Here is an 18,619-nt window from a genome sequence, read left to right as displayed (position 1 = left end):
AAAGGTCTGGGCACTCTGTGGCCCAGTCAAGTAAACAAGTAAAATTAATCATCACAGTGCCTTTAGTGTCCCATCTAAGAAATCTTTCTTACCCCAAGATGTTCTCCATGTTCTGTCTTGAATTACTTTTGATGATTGATATGAAAAGGTGTCTTCCAGCATCATTTTTTGGAAAGCCTATCCTCTTTGAATAATACTGGTGCCTTTGTCAAAAATCAGTTGACTATATGTGTGGATCTATTTCTGGATTCCATTGTATTCCATTTATCTATTTGTCAATTCTTCTATCAATACCACACTGTCTGCATTACTGTATGTTAAAAGTAAGTCTTTGTATTCACTATCATTGCTGCATAGCAAATTACCCTAAAATTTAGCAGCATAAAATGACAAACACTTATTATTTCACATCGTTTCTGAGAGTCAGGAATCTGCGAGAAACTAAGCTAAGTGGTTTTGTCTTAGGGTCGCCCATGAGGTTGTGGTGAAGTTATTTGCCAGGGTTGCATTCATCTGAAGGCTGGACTGGGGCTGGAGGATCTTCTTCCAGGCTCACTAACGTAGCTGTTGAGAGCGATCTCAGTTCCCTGCTGGCTGTTGGCCAGGGACTTCAGTTCCTCACCGTGTGGGCCTCACCATAGAACTGTTCATGACAGAGAGGTTGACTTTCCTTAGAACAAGTGACCAAAGAAAGAAAATGAGAGAGAGAGAGAGATGGGTGTCACAGTGTGTTTTATAACTTAATCTAGAAAACAACATACCACCACTTCTGTCACTCTTAGCCACACAGACCAACACTGATACAATGTGAGAAAGGACTAGACAAGAGACCAATATCAGGAAGTGGAGATCCTTGGGGACCATCTTGTAGGCTGGTTACAATCTTGAAATCGTGTGGTGTAAGTCATCTAATTTGGCTTTTCTTTTTCAAGATAGTTTTGGCTAATCTATCCTTTGCATTTTCATATAAATTTTAGAATCAGCTTGTTGATTTCTAAGAAAATATCCTGCTGTAATTTTTAGTGGGATGGCATTGAGTCTATAATTGGGAAGAACTGCCGTCTTATCAATTTTGAGTCATCCAGTATGTAAACGTGGTATCTCTATTTATTTAGATCTTCTTTAATTTCTCTCAGCAATGTTTTTTCATTTTCAATACAGAGGGAAAGCACATCTTTCATTAATTTATTTCTAAGTTTTTCACATTTTCTGATGCTATTTTTAAAATATCATTTTCTACTTGTTTGCTGCTAATATATAGAAACAAATTGATTTTTTTTATACTGGCCTTAATCCTGTGACTTTGCTAAATTCACTTATTAGTTCTTGTAGTTACTTTATAGATTCCTTAGGACTTTCTATGTAAACAAAAAAATACATTAAAACCAGTCTTCTTCCTTTCCAATATTTACTGTTTTCATTTCTTTTTCTTGCCTCTAGTACTGCCTAGCACAGAGGTCAATAAAGATTTTCTGTAAAGAAATATTTTAGGTTTTTCAGGCCATATGATCTCTGTCACAACTACTCAACTCTGCTTTTGTAGCACAAAAGTAGCCGTTGACAATCTGTGATTGAATGTATGTGACTGTGTTCCAATTAAATATTGTTTCCAAAAATGGGTGACCGGGCTGGGTTTGGCCAATGAATCATTGTTTAAAAGTATTAAGGTCATGAAAGCTGAGGAAAGACTAAGGAATTGTTTTAAATTGATGACTAAAGAGACATGACAATTCAGTGTAACGTGTGATCATAGATTGGATACTTTTGCTAGAAAGGACATTATTGAGATAATTGGTGAAACCAGAGTGGTCTGAGGATTAGAGGGCAGTGAAGTGTCAATGTCAATTTTCTGATTTTTATGGTTGTGCTGTGATTATGTAGGAGCATGTCTTTGTGTAGAGGAAAATCACACTCAAGTACCAAACCCGAATGGACATTATGTTGACAGGTCACTCTCAAATAGTTCAGTAAAACAAATTCTTCACACTATAGTTACAAAACAAAAATGTATTATTGGGCCACATAGTGTGAAGAGCAATTATAGACCCATGGCATCCAAAAAGGATAAAACCAGAAAACTGAGAATGTCTAAATATCCTGTGAGATTTGCGTTGTGGGTGGAGAGCTAGGCTTGTCTATACTCCCATATACCTTACACATGTTTTATCCTGACAACCACTCAGTAAGGTTAGAGTCACGTCTTGCTACATATTACTAGATATCCACACTTTTTAAGGTTAATTATGACTAGTCTCAAATAAGGTCTAATAAATAGCTCCCTGAACTGGTAAATGTTGCTTTCATGTATAATATATCATTGCATTCCCACAATCACCAAAAAATTAAGAATTATTAACCCACTCTTACAGATGAGAAACCAAAGGTTATTAAAGGCAGAGAAGCTGCCATCTGGACCCAAAGCAGGACTCTGATGAAAGTCCTGGGCTCTTTCCATTAACCACAACTGACCCAGTTTTTGCCCACTATCTATTGACTTGGATAAGTTGCTTAAAATGAAAGAATCTCTGAGAATCAGAAGGGACCTTAAAAGTTATGTAGTTCAACTTCCAATCAGAGAGGTTAGGGCCTATGTATGTGCATAACATAGTGTGAAATGCATACTTTATAAAGACTATTTTCTTATCTGGTAATAATAACCTCCTGTGGAAATATAATGAATCAACGTGTTGGAAAGATCTCTGAAAACTCTTAAGTTCCAAACTAATGTAGCATATTTTGCTCTCCCACTTAGCTGCATTTTTCTTTACCTCTTAAGAGCACTTTCATGGGTTTCTCCGAATCCTCTGTTATTTGCTCTGAATGATCCCTTTACTGAATCCTCACTTGGATTTTTTATTGTGGTAAAAAACATGTAACATAAAGTTTACCATTTTTAAGCGTACACTTCAGTGGCATAAATACATTCACATGTTGTGCGACTATCACCACCATTCTTCTCCAGAACTTTTCCATTTTCCCCGACTGAAACCCTGTCCTATTAAATAATAACTCCTCATTAAACCTCCTTTGGCCGCTGGCAACCACTGTTCTATGTTCTGTCTGTGACTTTGACTATCCTAGATACCTCATATAGGTGGGTATTTGTGATTTTGTGACTGATTTATTTTACTTAGCATGATGTCTTTAAGTCCATCCATGTTGTAGCATGTGTCAGAATTTTCTTCCTTTTAAGGCTGTATGTATATACCACATTTTGTTTATCCACTCATCCATCGATACACATTTGGGTTGCTTCACCTTTTGCCTATTGTGAATAATGCTGCTATGAATACGTATGAACAAATATTTGTTAGAGCCCCTGTTTTTGATTCTTTGCATATATACCCAGAAATGGAATTGTTGCATCACGTAGTAATTCTATATTTAATTTTTTGAGGAAACCTCATACTATTTTCCTTAGTGGCTACACTATTTTACATTCTCACCAAGAGTGCAGAAGGGTTCCAATTTCTCCACCTTCTTTCCAACATTTGCTATTTTCTGGTTTTTGGTAACAGCCATCCTAATAAATGTCTTAATTTTATTTTTAAATACCTACTGTATATTTTCAACCCTATTGTTATGGATTGAATGGTGTAATCCCAATAAAGATATGTTGAAGTCCTAACCCCCCCATACCCCAAAATGTGACCTCATTTGGCAATAGGGTCATTGCAGATGCAATTAGTTAAGATAAGGTTGTACTGGCAGGATGGGCTCCTAATCCTATATGACTGGTGCCCTTATAAGAAGACGGCCACATGAAGACACAGACACACAGGGAGAATGCCATGGGATGACAAAGGCAGAGATTGGAGTGATGCAGCTGCAAACCAAGGAATGCCAGAGACTGCCAGCAACCACCAGAAGCTGGAAAGAGGCAAGGAACGATTCCGCTTAGGTTTCAGAGGGAGCACCTCGATATTCGACTTCTAACCTCCATAACTATGAGGCAGTACATTTCTGGTTTTTTAAGTCACCCAGTTTGTGGCACTTTGTAATTCCAGCCCTAGGAAACTACTACAGCCACCTTCCCTTGAGGTCTATCTATCACATCCTCTTCAGCTCCCTGAACGACCTTCCTTCTTGGTTCTCATGAAATCTGGTTCTTAGGCGGCTCTGCCCTTTCCCTCCTGCCTTCTCCCCCAACTTGTGCTCAAAAAATTCATTCAATAAATGTGTATTGAGGCCCTACTATGTGGCAGGCACTGTTCTAGGGGCTGGGGATGCCTAACATCTTTAAAGACTTTTTTCCTCTCAGTGATCATATAAAATTTTGTCTGCTTTCCTCACTACATCTCCTAAGTTGTTAGTAAATTTCAAGAGAATGTTTCACATTTCCACCATATTTCTACCGTCTTTTCAAAACTCTAAAAAATATCTTCCCTGACTTTTAGTACAGGTTTAGAACTTTCACACATGAAATGGCACTTTTAATTTCATGGCTGCATTTCATCAGATGGAAATTACAGCATGTTAGAATTGTGGAAATAGGATCTATTATAACTCACATCCTTTCCTCAAACATGATGTGCTATGATTTTGTGCACGCTTTGATTAGTATTTGTATGAACTGGGGTGTGAATATTTTGTAAAATAGACATTATTAATGTTTATTTTGCTTTTTATCTCCCTTGCTAGTTGCTAGTTGGAGCTCAGGTGGTCCCCTGCTCCTAGATTTAGCTTATTGGATAGAAAATTCACTGACTGATTCCCTGTCCTTTCGGTGAAGCAGCAGTGAAGAAACCAGGCTTGGGTACAGGGCTGGGGCTGAGGTGTGCAGGGGTAGCGTGAGACGAGGAGAGCTGGGTGGGCTGCCTTTCCTGCTGTTTATCCTGCACAGTTTGAGTTCCCTCTGAATTCACAAAAGAATATTTCAGCAGAAGGATAAGACACTCAATCTGAGAAGTGGACTTTCTGAAGAAATATAGAAAAGTTAAATTATTCAGAAGGAACTTGTGATAGACTGAAAGTTTGGTTGTCCCCAAGTTCATATGTTGAAACCGAATCCTTGTTGTGATGGTATTTGGAGGTGGGGCCTTTGGCAGAAGATTAGTTCATGAGGGTGGAGCCCTCGTGAATGGGATTAGTGCCCTTATAAAAGAGGCCCCCAGAGAGCTCCCTTACCCCTTCTGCTGCGTGAAGACCCAGCCAGAAGATGGCCATCTGTGAACCAGGAAATGGACACCGAGTCAGCCAGCTCCTTGATCTTGGACTTGCCAGCCTTCAGAACTGTGAGAAGTAAATGTTTGTTGTTTATCAGTAACCCAGTTTGTGATATTCTGTCATAGCAGCCCAACCGACTAACAGAACTCTGGAACAGTTCTGAGACATAGTCAGAACTTTACCTTCAACACTAGGCCAAGTCACCTGGTAAGAAATAAATGCATCTAGAATTATGTTCACCAAGAGCTCTTGTCAAAAGCTCTGTCAACACGTGGCTGAATCGATTTCATAATGACTACTTTCAATAGATCAAGATGGTTCAAAGTTAAAATATTCTGCAAACTATATCTGACTTTTAATGTTACCTTTAAGAAAAAAAGGAAGGAAGGAAGAATGGGAGTGAGAAAGGGAGGGAGGGAAGAAAGGAGGGAGGGAAGGAAGAGAGGGAGAAAAGATACATAAAATTTCTATACTTTAATTTTTAAAGTGTAGCTGCAAAGCAAATATCATTTGTCCCCATAACTAACAGCAGATGTGTCACCTCCATGGTTTCTGATAAACAAAAGTGTTACTGAGACTGTATATTCTGGGACATGTTTGAATAACAGTGACTTTCCTTGAGACACAACAAACAATTTAGAATAAAGACAGAGGCAGAATTGTAATATTTTACGGTCACTTTGCTAAGCAGAGTTGCTAAGCACCCCACAGGGTGGCAGGGTGCTCCTGTCAAGGCAGGGACGCAGGGGCAGGAAGATTTAGGCCCAGCATCGGCCCTAAAGAGTCTGAGACCTGAATAAGGCACAGGGAATTCTCATTTGGGTAGACCCGAACCAGAAAGTGGAGCCTAGGCAGGCCTGGATCTGCTCCTTTGAAATTCTCCTATCTCCCTGGCCCAGTGGGGTAAGCCACTCAACCTGCCTGAGGCTTTCTTTCTTACCTTATAAAAAAGAGATTATAATTCCTGCCCATGAAGGTCACATGTGCCTTACACAAAGTAGCAGCCTGCCCTATGTTCATTTCCTTACTCTGTTCCTCCGTCACCTCCACTGCTCATCATTTCCAACTGGGGATGTGTGTACCTCTTCCTCCCCCTCAGAGCAGATTTAGGAGTGGATTGCAGGGAGTGGATCTTGGACTTTGAGGTCAGACAGAGAGGCGATCCTGCTTGACCACTTACTACTTTTGGGACCTTGGTCAAAAGACTCGATTTATCCACAGACAGTTTTAGCAATATTGTGAAGATAATAAGAATACCTGTCCTAGGTTTTAAAAGGCTTAAATGAAGTCATACATTTAAAATGCTCGGCATATATGCTTTATACAGAGTTGATATCATTATGTACTTGTCACAGAATAAATGCTCAAAAATAAGGGCTGTGACTACAGTTTGTGATTAAAAAGTGAATTATCAAGATAAAACCATCTCCCTCTACGTAGGGTTACAGTGCCATTTTTTAAGACCCTGTGTCAATCAGTAAACACTTTATTTGTATCAGTTGGCAGGTATCCTCAGGGAATAACCAATCAGAGCCGTCTCTCAGACCTGGGATGGTTGTTCCCTCACTGCTGTGAGAACTGGGGTAGGAGCTGAAGGAAAGGGTGACCAGAGCAAATGAGAGTTCCTGCCTGGAGCAGGGATCTACAAGGATAGCCTAAGGGGATCACTAGGTGTGCTTTTCCATTCATTCATTCAGTAAATATGTATTGAGCACCCTACAAGCATTTTTTGAGATTCTGGATGGAGCGTACAGAAAGACATCGGTTTGCCCCCATGAAGTTTACAATCTGGGTAGAGAGACAGATGATAAAGGAGAAGGGAACCCAATGAACCTATAATCACCAATTGTTACGTGCTCTGGTGGAAAAGAATGGGGTGTTCAGGGACAATGATAGGAGCTGGCAAATTTGGTTCAGGGACAAAGAAGACCTTTCTGAGGAAGTGTCCTTTGAGCCTGAAGGAAGAAGAGGGGTTGACCAGGGGGCAAATGGCCAAACCACTTCTTCCTGCCCTTCAGCCTGCCTGTTGCCCCCACCTTGACCTTTCCCCCTCCTTCCCTAGGCACTGAGCTTCGTGTTAGCAACACCAACGAGGAAGCCATAATTGCTTCCCTGGGGTTGGCGGTGGGCAGACAGGTCAGTAGGTATTGACAAGAGAATGTGGTTTGTGACGATAGAAGAGTGGCAGCAGAGGGGCCACAAATTATGCTGAGGTGTCCTCTCTCAGAGAGTTTTTGATTTTCATTGTTAACAAATTTCACGGTCTGTGACGACAAGTACAGCTGTGTGATTTGGGGAAGACCATTGCTGTGGTAGTGGCAATGGACGGGAGTAAAGGGGAGGGGTGGGGGTTGATGCCTTGTTTCCATCTATGCTCCTTCAAAGTAAGAAGACTGAGCCTTCGCTTCAGGAGCCTCATTGAGATGCTGCTCTTAAATCCCGTAGCCACCTCACCTTTGATGTGGAGACAGTTTAGAGAAAAAAATGCAGTCCCGCATTCTCACCGGGTTTGAGGTAAGGCTGGAGACCACATTCACAATCCCTCGGAAGCAGACATTTCAGAACACATAATTTCATATTTGGAAAAGGAAAGGCAATTCTAATCATCGTGTAATGAAGATCCATCTATTCTTTAAATAAATATTTATTGAGCCACTACACAGTGCCAGGTGCATCTTCACTGCTGACCAACCAACAGGGAGCAAATCAGATAAAAATATTTGCTATCAAAAGAAAGCTTGACATGTTCTTCTTGGATGTTACAAGAAAGTATACTGAGAGATTGAAGAAACAAGGCATATGACAAATATTGGGTGCCCTACTGTGCACGGGGTGCACCAGGGTGCTATGCTGAACAAGACAGACGTGGTTACTGCACATCTGGAAACTCAGAGCCAAGGCCAGGATTTCTCAAAATATCCCCTCTGGACACTGAATTACCTGGTGTGATTGTTAATGTGGACTCCCAGCACTGCCCCTAAGCTGCTGTAGGATTTCCTGCAGAGGGACCCAGGAATCTGCATTTTAAATGAGCCCCTCAGATGATTCTTCAGCCGGCTACAATTTGAGAAGTGCTGATGTTGGGCTCTGCAGTGGATTTGACTCCTACCATGCGTGCAGATGTGAATGTTTTGTTTCATTCACCAAAGCATAACATTGATCCTAATTCTATTGATGCTTTAGGATAAGGATTGATTTTGCAATGACCGTGATATAGATCCTATAAAGGACAAGTGGTTTTTATATTTATCCAAAGGAAGACTGATCCAGTTGAATAGGATACTGATCCTCCATACACCTGAGTAAACAGAAACTCATAGATGCTAAAAGGCTTGCCTAAGGTCACACATGGGGGGCAAGAAGGCAGCTGTGCTGGGCTCTTTCTGCTGCCCCTGTAAAGGGCGCAGGGCTTGGAACGTTTGGTCTGACTACAGGAGACACTGATAGAGCTGTCCCCAGAGATTTTGCTCCTCCATTTATGAGCCGATTCTTGACTTTTAGGGACAGACGTTTATATTCTCCTGTTGGGTGGGACACAGCCCCTATTCCCAGGACTCCAGCACAAGTTCCAAGAGTAACAAGGCAGAAAAGTATATATTACTCCCAGGCCAGGGTCCCTGCCCAGCTGTCTCCTAGGCTGGGCTGATCCTGCTAAGGATGCTGGATCCTTTGAAGCTGACTTTTTAAAGATGGACTTCCTGAAGTGAGGAATAATTATTTTCATATGCGAACCTGGAAAGATGTAGGTAGTGATGACAATGAACAAATGCAGGTTGAAAAACAAAATTTTCTTGCTGCCAAAAGAAATCTTTCAGGATCCTCTCATATTTTCCACACATTTTAGGGCAAAAGAGTTCAAGGCAAGGCAAGTTAACCAAGACAGAAGAAATAACACTTAAAATTTGCTAAGATACAATATGGATCCCAAATCTGTTAACATGTAATAACTCTTAGGTTCCTGGGAACTGCACTATACTCTTGGAAATTAAAGTGGGGTGTGTGTGTGCACGTGTGATGTTTAACTGAGCTCAAAGATGAATATTTAATGACTGTGCCTGCACAAATGATATGGATATTTATGCTTATCTGATCAGTTTAGAAGTGTCAGAATATACAAGCCCAGTGATTCTCTCAGATCTGATTTGCCTCAACTGGTTTCCTACATTGACCAAATAAACCCAATCATTGCCCATTCTCCCTTGTATTCTGTGATATACAGGCAGAGCCAGAAGTTCCCCTATCCACACATATCCTAACAGGACATTAACTTTTATCTGGAAAGTTATTCATCACTTTACTGTCAGTTACTCTCATCAGATTTGGTCCTTTTGGTTCTGTCCCATCCACCTATTGGGTATCCTTAGTTGCAGACAATAGGAAATAAGGTTTATTTTTCTCTAGTTTTTCCCTATGGCGAAGAAGACTACCTGAAACCCGCTCTTTTTCTATTAGTCTAGTAACTTTATAAGACACATTTGCACGTTTACGGTCTCTGTAATTCTCATGCCACTCCTTACTTTGCCAAGAAAACACAAATATACACTTACACACTAAGTTCAAGATACTTCAGTGAGTCTGTGGTCAATTGAGATAGGTTTCAATCCCCAAGATTTAGTCACAGAGCTTTTCGGCCAACCTAACATAAGTGTTGTGTTATGGCAGTTGCAAATGAAAATGCCTGAGGAGTGAGACAGGTAACAAAAAGGAGTGGGCTGGCCCAGAGTGAGAAAGCAGTGACTAGTGGGGACACAAGGTCCAAAAGCAATGCTGTCCAATACAACTTTCTGTGATGATGAAAATGGTCTGTACCTGCGCTGTCCAATATGGTAGACTCTAGCTTCATATAGCTATTGAACACTTGAAATGTGTAACCAAGGAACTGAACTTTTAATTTAATTTTAATTTAAAGAGCCAGTGTGCTAGAGGCTATCTCATGGGACAGCACAGGAGGGAGCCCCTGCTCGTTGGCTCCAAAAGATTGTTGCCATGCATGAGTGCAGATGCAGAGTGCCAGGTCTTCCGATTTTTCTAGAGAAATGGAATTCCCAATGTTTATGGGAACTTCTTAATTTTTAAAATACCAGACCAATCAAAATAAACACACATGTGGTTCAGTTTTGGCCAACATCTACTATGGATCCATTGTCCGTACCCTGTTGTCTCCTGTGTATCTGTTCCTTCATCCCTACCAGAAGAACACTTTCACCATCTACCTTCGTTAGCCATTTACAGCTTGGGTCTTCTTCTCCCAGCCTGTGAGACTGGAACAACCGCCACTTCAGATCTCCTTAGATTCTGACCTCTCTCTTAGGAATTCTTCTTTGACTTTACCTCAGAAGGGCACTCTCATTAACAAGAAAAGTAGAATCACTTACTCCTATTACAATTGATCCCTCTTAGGACTCTGTGAAGCACTTGTATAAAATTCCCTTAATATTTTTAGAACCTTAAGAATTGTCATTTTGGGCTTGTAGTTCAAGTCCTCAAAAGGTAGAGAAAATGCCTGTGGTTGGTTTTATTCTATGGAGCAGTGTTTTTCAAACTTTTTTGAATGGAATAGATAGTAAGAGATACATTTTACATTGCAACTTAGTATACACATTCGTACACACCAACATTTAGGAAAGTTGCCCAAAACACTGTCTTACTCTGTGTCATGCATTCTGATGTTTTCTATTTTCCTCTACCTTTTAATTTTTCTTTCAACACTGATCTCAGAGTCCCCTAGCGTGTCCCATTCCACAATTGGAAAGCATTGCTATAGGGTCCAGCTCATGTTCTATAACTAAGAAATATTCATTGACTAATCTAAATGCTTTTAGTCATTCCCTCTAAGAGCACTCAATCTCCTCCTGCGTCCCCAATACACACACCTTATTAGCAGGAGTAAATCAGAGACCAGCATAAGTGGAATTATTCTCTAATACTCTGGGGCTCTTTCTGGTCTCCACTTAAAGAACCACATTAGGCTCATACTGTTCTTCATGGGAAGTGATTTACATAAAAAAAAATTTAAAAAAAGATCAAAAGACTATTTTCCCTGCACAGTATATTACTTCCTGCAATTCATCAAAATTCTTTTCACGGATAAAGGTCACTTTTCATTTACGTATGGCATCTGTGTGTTTTGTTGGAAAGGGTGTGGCTCTCAAAACATAAATCAGGCCTTAGATGTTGGTGAAAAACTCATGAGAAGTTACCAGAGGGAGAGGATGGGAGCCACATGGTGGAAACAAACACCATCAGAATTCTGAGATTGATGGACTCTGATTTTTCCCATAAAAGGGAAAGATGCAAATAAAATACCTGAGCAGGATTATAGGACACTGCATTTGCTATGAGTTATAATACTTTTTACAAAGTACTTTGAAAAAAAGCACTTGAGTCTAATGTCAACAGAGACAAAATTCATGTCAGTCCTGAGAACACCGAACTGACTCATCAGAGAAGTCCTAAAGCGAGAAATCCATGCCCCATTTTTTTCTGATGTACTGGTTAGCAGCTTGGGTATAGGACCTGAGAGTTTGGACTTGAATCCCTACCCTCTTGTTTACAAGGCGTGTGACTTTATGCAAGTGACTTACCTCTCCAGGCCACCATTTCCTCAACTACAAAATACAAAGAATCTTAGCACCAAGTCCATAAGGTTGTCCTGGGGATTGACTTAGTTAACATCTGGAAAGCATGGAGCACAAATGCCTCATATACGGTAAGCACAATATAAGTCCTTATTAAATAAATTGTCTAAGAGAAGATTAAAGCATATCCACTCTTCTGTCCTCAAACTTCAAGGCAGAAGAAATAGAAATAAATTGACAAAATAAGATTGAAGAAGTCTTGTAACTTGCTGTTCTGTTTGTTCATCTACGCACAGACTTGATACCCAAGGTGACAAGGCTTAAATGCCATCCTCTGTGAAAAATACCAGCCATTTAAAAAAAGAAGAGGAAAGAAAACACGGAGTGCTATCTCAGTCCTGAAGCCAAGAAGGAAAAGTGCACTGTGTGAAAAACATAAAACAGAGCTGTTCGTGACACCTAAAGGCCAGACAAGGCTGAAAGACCACCCAGTGTCAGCCCAGGAAGAAAGAACTGAGGAAGCTAAAAGCCCAAACCCCGGGGAGTATCAACATGCCAAACACAATTTGGGGAAGACAATTAAAAGCCACATAGGAAAAATTTGTTTAAAAAAAAAATTCTCTGAGTAAAGCTTACAGAAATGAATCATTATACGTGCAAAAGTCAACGGCAAGGGATAAAATTAAAAACCACAAGAGGGGCCCATCTAAGTGTATTTCCAGTCAACCATCTAGAGAGTTAAGAAATGCATCTCATTGTGAGATGTGCTCTTAAAAGAAAAAAAAAGAAATGAAAGAGGGAATCTGGATGATTGAAAAGCACCCTGCCATGCTCTGTTCTTGGTTTCCTAGAAAATGAATTTGGAGGCATGATGTGGGTATAAATATGTATACATATGTGTATGTGTGCACATATACCCACAAAATGTTTCCATATTCAATATATTCATATTCAACATACATATGTTTTTATATATATGTTTTAAAGAAATATCTCCCTTTTTTCTTTTTTACATTCTTTATAAAGTGACATTAAAAGATGAAAAGTCACCCGGAACCAATCGGCTATACATTAAACTAAACTATAATCCACCCTCTAGAAACTATAGAAATTATGTACAAATTTGGGCACAGGCCCTCCTCTCCTAAAGGTAACTGGTTCAAACAGTTGCAAAAATGGCCTGAGACTGAACCAGAGGCCTCTGGGCTTAGGCTGTGAACATCACGGTTCAGAGGGAGCCACTTTGATGTCAATAGCAGCTTTGTGTAAAGAGAGCAGAGAAAATGCAGCCTCTGACCATATGGGAGCCCCTTCGTTTCTCAGGCTGCATTCTGCCATTGTCCCACGTGTGCAACTCCCACTGACCGTGGCAGCAGTGTGGGGCTTGGATTGATGGCTGCAGATGGCCTCTGGCCTGTAAAGTTCAGCTCTGCATTCAGCCTCAGTTATGGAAAGAAGGGAAGTTTACTTTTAGGCCCTGTACTGGTTTGGCTTTTTGTCTCTCTTCTTCCCCTACCTTTCCTCCGGAGACCCTTCAAATCTCAGATTCCTTCCTTCCTTTCTTCTTCCCTCCTTCTTTCCTTCCTTCCTTCCCTCCTTCTTCTTTCCTCTCCCTCCCTCTCTCTTTCCTGCTTTTTCCTTCTTTCCTCCTTCCTTCCTCTCCCTCCCTCCCTGCTTCCTCCTTCCTTCCTCCCTCCCTTTCTTCCTCCATCTTATTTTCTTCCTTCCTTCTTCTGTCCCTCCTTCCTTCCTTTCCTCCTAGCATCTGTGAAAATCTCTTTGCATTGTTGAGCTCTCTCTTTTTTCATTTTCATCTTTCCTGTCATCTTCAGATGTTTGTGCACTTGTCCTTTTTCAGTTGCCCTCCCCTCTCGGTCTCTAGTTCTCTTCTTATTCAAGCACATTCCCCAGATGCTGCTCACGCTCTTCCATTCTGCAGAGCATCAGAATCATAAACATCGAAACAATCCAGCCAACAATTTCATTGGCACTGGGCATTCTGGGGGAAAAATAGGCTCCTAGACATCAATGTGTGACTATTTAGGAGGAGAAGGAGCCACTCAAAAGGTGAGCTTGAAGTCTCTTTCATGGCCACTTTTAATCCTGCAATTCCTTGGAAGTGTGAAACGAATTCTCATGATTTCTGTCTTTCCTTCGTTACACACTGATGGTGCTGGGCACTGTGCCGCCTGCATTCCTTAGCTTGTGGCCCCCCTCTATTTTCAAAGCCAGTTGAGTCTTGCTCATGCTGCATCCCTCTGATATTCTGCTTCTGTCATCAAATCTGCTTCTCTGACTCTCCTTTGGGGACCCTTGGGATTCTACTGGGCCCACTTGAATAGTCCAGGATAATCTTCCCATCTCAAGATTCTTAACTTAATCATGTCTGCAAAGCTTCTTTGGTCATATAAAGTGACATATTCACAGGTTCTGGGGATTAGGATGTGGACATCTTGGTGGGGCCATTATTCTGGCCTTCATAGGTCTCATGAAAATGTGTGAATTTCTTTTAAAACCAAAAAGAAAAAAAAAATTTTTACGTGGAAGAAAATGGTTTACTATAGAATATTAATACACTTTTTTTTATATCAACAGAACAAGATATAATTTTTAATAGTATGGAGGAAGGGGGCCCACAGTAAAAAATGCTTAGGTCCCAATGAAGCACACAGGTGCATTTCTGCAATGTGGCCAAGGCAGCATCTATGATAAGGGGGTTACTGTGGAGGGCACACACCTCAGAGTCACAGGAGATAGGCCCTAGTCCTAGCACTGTCGTTGATAATTCATCCTGGCTAAGTTTTTATCAAGGAAATAATGTGCTGATGGAAAAGGCAACTGGTTAGGATCCTCTAGGACACCATAGTGGTTACAGTAAGGGGTTTGTAGACAGACAGAACTGGATTCACCTTCTGGCTCATTCACTCACACTACCTGAGTGAACTTGTAAGTTACTTAACCTTCACAAGCATCAGTTTCCTCATATAGGTCAATACCTCCTATCTCATAGGATTAATGTGAATAAGTGGGATAAGGTATACAAAGTGCTTATCACAGTGCCAGGTACACAGTAAGCACTTAATAAGTGGCTGCTATTCTTATTACTATTTTTTTTTTTTTAAAGATTTTATTTTTTCCTTTTTCTCCCCAACGCCCCCCGGTACATAGTTATGTATTCTTCGTTGTGGGTTCTTCTAGTTGTGGCATGTGGGACGCTGCCTCAGCGTGGTCTGATGAGCAGTGCCATGTCCGCGCCCAGGATTCGAACCAACGAAACACCGGGCCGCCTGCAGCGGAGCACGCGAACTTAACCACTCGCCCACGGGGCCAGCCCCCTCTTATTACTATTTTTTAAAATTACTTTTATTATTACTATTGTAGTTATTAAAGAATAATTATTATAGTTTTTAATCATTTAGCTCAAAATCACATGATCTGCCTCAAGTAATTTTTAATTCAAAAAACCAAAAATCACTAAGGATAAGAACTTAGAGGATCCGCATTTAGAAGTTGGATCATTTGTCTCTAGCAATAATCTGAACCAAAAAAAGTAAACTGTGCCTAGCAGACTGAATGTTAGCCCTCCTCACTCTTTGGCCTGTAGTGCCTGAACAAGATGATTCTATCAGGCCAATGGGTGCTACTAGTGCAGAAAACAAAAAAGAAACAGAGCCATCCTTCTTTCAAGATATTAGTTCTACAGTCTAAAGCTATGCCATCCAACATGGCAGCCACTAGCCATATGTGGTTACTTAAGTTTAAATTAATTAAAATTAAAATTAAAAATCCAGGTCCTCGGTCACACTGGCTACATTTCAAATACCAACAAAACCGCATGTGGTTAGTGATTACCATATTGAACAAGGTAGATATAGAATTTTTCCATCGTCACAGAAAGTTCTGTTGGACAGTGCTGATCTAGTCTAGAGTATTAGTTGCCTTAAATAACCTATGTAAATAAATCCAATTATTATTCAATATCATCTAACTTAAAAGCAAACAGCTCTGCAATCTGCTGGATCATAGGTCTTAGAAACAACAAGATTTATCTCTTCTTTCATTTCAATTAGATGCTTTCATTCTTTATTATAAATCTTCTACAGACATTCATAGGGTTCCACAGTATCATGTTTGTATGAATTCTGTGGTTATGTTTATATAAAAAATACCCCTCCCACCCTCCAGGTGATTTAAGGGAAAACAAAACAAAAACAGTAAACAAATATGGCAACCTAAATATTTAACAAAACTTTGGATGATTGAAATTTTCATTAGTCTTGCCCTTCCAACGTGTTTATTGCAACTCACAAGAGCATGTGTATTTCGCATTGTAACTTAGTGCAAGCACACACAAACACAACCGAAACCAAGGTTTCACAAAATAACCCTAACCCTTACTACAGGTGGTATATTCTGATAGCTTCTATTTCCTCCTCTTCCTCTTCTTTCCCTTCCTCTCCTCCTTCTCTTTTTCCTTCTTTTAGCACTGGTTATCCGCTACACCGATTTCATGACTCACAACGGGGTCATGATCTGTAGCTTGAAAAACATTGATCTAGACCAGGGTTACAAACTCAAATGGTTAAAGTTGCGAGGCAAGTGACGTAAATGAATGAAGAGGGCTGTGTGGAATGTGTAGGAAATGGAGAGCACATGGGCCCCTTGAAAAAGCACAGCAGCTGCTTGGTTCCAACCAATCTTTTCCATATAGGAACATAGGTCTCTCTTGCTAGAACTTGTGATTGTTCAAGAGAACCCAACTATCCAGCTGTTTTTGTGAAGCTTCCTGATTTAAAAGTGTAGCAAATAATCCTTAAAAATCTTAAATGCTTGTCAGCCAAACCAAACAAATCTCTCATGTGGTATTGGTCTGATTAAGGATTAATTTTCTACTTCCAGGGGTAGAACTGGAAGCAGATTCTCTTTCCTCTAAATGAGAATCCAGACTCCCCCCAAACTGATACAGCACAACATTTCTGTCTTCCCATGACCTGGTGGGGAAGAAAGGAAGGCTTCTCAGCCAAAGAAGGGAGTTGAAAGTGATCAGTTCTCCTGGAGTGAGGCCACTTTGGATGCCCATTGACTGTGGAGAAGGGCAGAGGGAGTCAGTCATTCCAGCAGCACAGAGTCCTCAAGAAATTGCGTTTACCCTTGTCCAATCAGAGGAGGGAGAGAAGCTCTATCTATAAGTCTTGGCTTAAGGCTGTCCATTGGTAATGGCCATTGGGCCCTCTCTTTTTGAAGGTCAGCTTAGCTGGTTCTTACTTTTACCTATACTGACCAGGCATCCAAGGTGTGGGCTGCCAAAGTACAAATAGTCAATCAATCACCTTAAAACATCTATAGCTGGGGCTGGCCCTGTGGCCAAGCGGTTAAGTTTGCACGCTCTGTTTTGGAGGCTCAGGGTTTCACTGGTTTGGACCTTAGGAGTGGACTTAGTACCGCTCATCAAGCCATTCTGCGGTGGCATCCTACATAGCAGAGCCAGAAGGACTTACAACTAGAATATACAACTATGTACTGGGGGGCTTTGGGGAGAAGAAGAAGAAGGAAAAAAAAGAAGACTGGCAACAGATGCTAGCTCAGGCGCCAATCTTTAAAAAAAAAATCTATAGCTAAAACACTTAAATTTCAGACATAAATCCTATTACCGTATAATTAAAAGGTTGTTTCAGTCTGCTCTATATCCAAGTCCTCTGGGCTTTATCTATTAGTTTAAACCATGCAAAATTGCCAATATTCAAACCTCTTTTTTAAGTAAACTTTTTATTTTGGAATAATCTTAGATATATAGAAAAGATGCAAAGATTGTATAAAGAATTTCTGTATATTTTCATTGTTTCCCTTAATGTTAACATGTTATATGACCAAGGTATATTCTACAAACTAAGAAATTAACATTGGTACATCAATATTAACTGAACTACTTCATTTGGATTTCATCAATTTTTTCGCTAATGTCCTTTTTCTCTTCCAATGCAATCCGGGATACCACGTTGCATTTAGTTCAACTTTTTTTTTACCTACATAAAAAGGCAATTCATTTGGTTCCATTTAATATTTTAGGAATCCGTCTAGTAAACAAGGAAAGTCTTATTACAGGTTAGGCATTAGGTCCTTGGGAGGAGATTGTCTTGAGGACTCCTCATCAACACGCATCCATTGGCAGTTGGAGTCACTAATCTCATCTGGAATCTAGACATAGCCATTGGCTTCTGAGTCTCTGTTCATTGGCCTAACACAGTGCCTGGCATGAAGTATGTGCCCAATAAACACATGCTGAATATCTACTGCTCGTCAGCAAAGAAGAATTAAGTGCCTGAGAACTCCGTTGGGACAGAAAAGCCACTGCCTACCCAGAAATTGCTCTCTGGTTAAGTTCATTGTCCGTCTAGAGCTAACGCCATCTTGAAATATCAATTTTGTATTCGTTTGCTAGGGCTGCCATAACATAGTACCGCAGACTAAGTGGCTTAAACAACAGAAATTTGTTTTCTCACAGTTCTGAAGACTAGAAGTCTGAGCTCAAGGTATCAGCAGGGTTGGTTGGTTTCATCTGAGGCCTGCCTTCTTGGCTTACAGATGGCCATCTTCTCTCCGTGTCTTTCCCTCTGTACATGTCTGTGTTCAGATCGCCTCTTCTTATGAGGACACCAGTCTTAGTGGAGTGGGGTCCACACTAATGATTTCATTTTAACTTAATTTCCTCTTAAAAGACCCTATCTCCAAATACAGTCACATTCTGAGATACTGGTGGTTAGTACTTCACCATATGTATTTTGGAGGGACACAGCTTGGCCCTTAACAATGTTAAACATAACTGAAGTTTAGGGAAAAAAAGAAGGAAAGAAAAGGTCAGAGGAAGAACTTTCTTG

The 18,619-nt window shown here is 40.5% G+C and overlaps 1 protein-coding gene across 2 annotated transcripts in view; it reads right to left on the bottom strand.

The window, feature by feature from the left end:
* LOC106822286 (uncharacterized) overlaps nt 1-18,619 on the bottom strand; it is a 205,328-nt gene that overhangs the window by 10,607 nt on the left and 176,102 nt on the right. The window contains exons 6-7 of one of the 2 annotated variants that reach the window (XR_011502265.1): nt 5,128-5,232; nt 93-670 (exon numbers count right to left, since the gene is read on the bottom strand). The gene's annotated coding sequence lies outside the window, so the exon portion shown is untranslated. The remainder of the gene's footprint in view (nt 1-92; nt 671-5,127; nt 5,233-18,619) is intronic. The other variant, XR_011502266.1, reaches the window with a different exon arrangement.

The sequence above is a fragment of the Equus asinus genome, chromosome 3, assembly GCF_041296235.1.
Source record: "Equus asinus isolate D_3611 breed Donkey chromosome 3, EquAss-T2T_v2, whole genome shotgun sequence".
NCBI classification, from domain to species: Eukaryota; Metazoa; Chordata; class Mammalia; order Perissodactyla; family Equidae; genus Equus; species Equus asinus.
The sequence above is the reverse complement of the archived record's forward strand: the minus strand, read 5'-3'. Positions and strand labels throughout refer to the sequence as shown.